Source organism: Sinocyclocheilus anshuiensis, unplaced genomic scaffold, assembly GCF_001515605.1.
Source record: "Sinocyclocheilus anshuiensis isolate Anshui unplaced genomic scaffold, SAMN03320099.WGS_v1.1 scaffold1466, whole genome shotgun sequence".
Taxonomy (NCBI): Eukaryota; Metazoa; Chordata; class Actinopteri; order Cypriniformes; family Cyprinidae; genus Sinocyclocheilus; species Sinocyclocheilus anshuiensis.
In genome coordinates this window covers 39066-42906 of record NW_015558614.1, presented here as the reverse complement: position 1 = coordinate 42906, position 3841 = coordinate 39066, and positions in this window count along the sequence as shown.

Here is a 3841-nt window from a genome sequence, read left to right as displayed (position 1 = left end):
AAATATGGAGTGCCACAAGGATCTGTCCTAGGTCCTCTGCTATTTTCGATATACATGTTGCCCCTTGGTAATATTATTCAAAAATACGGGATTAGTTTCCACTGTTATGCCGATGATGCTCAACAATATATCTCAACAAGACCAGATGAAACTTCTAAATGATCTAAGCTAACAGAGTGTGTTAAAAATGTAAAAGATTGGATTACCAATCATTTTCTCCTATTAAATTCGGATAAGACCGAGATATTACTTATTGGACCAAAAAAACAGTACACAGAATCTCTTAATTACAATTTGTATCTAGATGGATGTAATGTCACTTCTTCTACAGTCAAAAAATTGGGTGTTATATTAGATCGCAACTTTTGAAAATCATATTTCCCATGTTAAAAAAACAGCATTCTTCCATCTTAGAAATATTGCAATGCTACGGAACATGTTACCTGTTTCTGATGCAGAAAGCTAGTTCATGCATTCATGACCTCTAAGACTGGACTATTGTAATGCACTGGGTCCCAAACTCTGGAATAGCCTTCCTGATAATGTTCGGGGTTCAGACATACTCTCTCTGTTTAAATCTAGATTAAAGACATCTCTTTGGCCAAGCATCCAACTACACTAACTGAGAGTCACCACTGATAAGCTACTACTAAATATATTGTAGAAACGTAATTAGGGGCCAAGCACCGAAGGTGCAGTGGCACCTATTGTATCCATTAGCGTCATTTTTCTTCTTCCACCGCAAGTCTATGGCAGCCCATAGAACTGCTTGCGGGAAAGTTGTGAAGAGTCTCTAACTCCAACTCTCTAGCGCCACCACTTGTCCAAAGTTGCAATTTCTTTATGCTAATAACTTTTGAACTATAAGGCACAAAATTTAAATTCTTTTTTCCTCTGAATCCTTGGCTCATGCCGAGTTGAATGAACACCAAAATTTCGCAAGGTTTAGTTTTTTCACTATTTTTAATTGTTCATAAAACCTACTTTTTCGAACTCGTCCTAGACGGTTTGTCTGATTCTCACCAAAATTGTCTCAGATCATCTTCAGACCATGCTGGCAAAAAGTTATGGAATTCAAGTTGATTTGTCCAACCGTTCTCGAATAACGCACGAAGGAATTCTACGAAAAGCACGTAAAAATGGATGTGAGGCTATATCTCCGCAACGGTTTGGCGTATTGAGACCAAACTTGGTGTGTGTTATAACAAGCATGACCTGAGACTACCTGCAGTGTTTCGGCGCAGTGCCCCCTAGTGGTCAGGAGATATGAAAAATGCCTCTTTTTGCTTATAACATCTGAATGGTTTGTCCAAAAATAACAAAACTGGTCTCTTTAGATTCGGTGCATCATGCCGAGTCGAACCATATGAAATTTTCCCATGTCAGCCATTTTGGCCGTCTGCCATTTTTAATTTTGTAAAAAAATGCAATATTTTAAGAACGCTTAGACTTTGTTATTACAAAAATCGGTATGCATCTTCGGCACCATGCCCTGATGGTATTCAAAAAGTTTGGGTGCAGCGCCACCTTGTGGTCAAAAGTTATAAAGCAATTTATAAAAATGCTAATAACTTTTGCATACATTATCATATTGTAATGAGACTGATGTGCCATATGTACATTAACTGACAGTCACCACTGATAAGCTACCACTAAATATTGTAGAAACTTCATTTTTTCTGTAAAGTTGCTTTGCAATGATTTGTATCGTAAAAAGCGCTATACAAATAAACTTGAATTGAATTATTGTAAATATACATACACTGAGGATAACTGGAGTAGCCAAGGCGAGCTGACTGATGTTAACAAGTATGCTGCTGTTCCATTTGTAGAATTACCAGACCAGAGTCTGAACTTTGTGAACTTGGTATTGAGAAACGGCCAGAGCAAACACAGCCAAGCCTGAAGATACTGGGTGGCATTTGGATTAATATGTAAAAATATGCTTCACACTTTCCTCTCAATAACGAAATAAACAACAAAAACTGACAGCGGTGTGAAAGAAGCAGTTAAGAACGCATCTGATTACAGCGATCTGGAAGTTTGCACAAGCTCTGCCGTTCGGTACTCTAGTAAAGTCCAGTCAGGTCATGTTTATTTATATAGTACTTTATGCAATAGATGGCCTTAAATCAAGCAGCTTTACAGTATTAAACATGAAAATCCGCTTTTAGGAAAGGAAAGGAAAGGAAAGGAAAGGACAGGCCGTGTAGCCAAGTATGGTGTCCCATACTTGGAATTTGTGCTCTGTATTTCACCCATCCAAGTGCACACACACAGCAGTGAGTAGTGAATAAACACACTCACACTGTGAACACACAGCCGGCGCAGTAGGCAGCCATTTTTGCTGTGGTGCCTGGGGAGCAGTTGTGGGTTCCTTGCTCAAGGGTCTCACCTCAGTCATGGTATTGAAGGTGAAAGAGAGTGCTGTACATTCACTCCCCCCACCAACAATCCCTGTCAGTACCGAGACTCGAACCTGGTTACAAGTCCGAATCTCTAACCATTAGGCCACAGACAGCCATTTTAGTTAGAATTATAACTTTAACTTTATTTATTTGTTAGAATATGTATAACTCAATATTTTAACTAATCGCAAAAGCTGAATAATCAATAAATGTCTACTGATTAATCAGCAAAATAATTGACGATTAGTCGATTAATTGTTCTAATAATCGTTAGATTAATCTATTATCAAAATAATCGTTGGTTGCAGCCCTAACCAGTAGCCATGCCCATTCATTAGGGCTGCAAGATATATAGTTTCAGCATCGATATCGTGATGTGCGCACCCGTGATAGTCACATCGCAGGATGTGCGATGTTTAGTATACTGATCGTTATATTTACTGATTGTTTTCTTTGAACATACAGACACTGTGTCTACACCAGATGCGACGCTAAAGTCTGTCTACAGTGGACGCGAAAAGCGATCGTTGCAAATCATCTGAACTGTGTGTGTCAGTATGTCATAAAACGCGGCAGCAGTTTACTGGGGGATCTGTCGTGCCGCGCCGCATCCAGTGTAGACTGCATCACTGATTATAATGAGTTCATAGTATTTTGTCGAAGCGTCACGCCGCTCGCGTCCGGTGTAGACTCTAGCTGTGACAAAAATCGCTCACTCGTTCACTAATCCCTATATAGTGTATGGCAGTTGAGTGCACTATATCAGAAGGAGTGAACAAAATGAAGTGAACCGATTCGGACGGTGACGTATACACTGTGCGTGAGAAAAATCTTCGTCACAGGGCCGGTGTTGTGCCCATTTTCGACTCCCTGCCAAATTATTACCCCCGTCGTTGAAATCGCTACCTGATTGCCTAATCCTAACCCCACACCTAACTCTAAACCTACCAATACTAGGGGGGTAATAATCTGGCTGGGGTCAGAATTCGGCACTACATCGGTTCTACAGGGGTGCTAGAGGGTGCTAAGCACCCTCAAACGAAATCAACAGCACCCTCAGTTAAAGCTGTAATAATGGCATTTCATTGCAGATTTGGCAAACTATCCAGTGCGTTATGGTTTACACTCTGGGAGATCGGTTTCTATTTATTTGCAGCGTTGAGCAATGTAGCTAATTACAGACATATATGCTTATTTCTTGAATGCAACAGCGGATCAGTTAGAATGACCTTTTAAGTTAGAATCCCCTCACTGTTCAAATCGCTGTTTTTGTTTATGTAAATAAGTGAGTCATTGACATTGTAACAACGTTCGTAGTTCGGGAAGAAGGAGGCGGGAACCGGCGAACATTCAAAGAAAACTTTAATAACAAAATAAACACAGAATAGCGCGACAGCCCCTCGCGGACGACTGTCGCGCACAAACAGAACCAA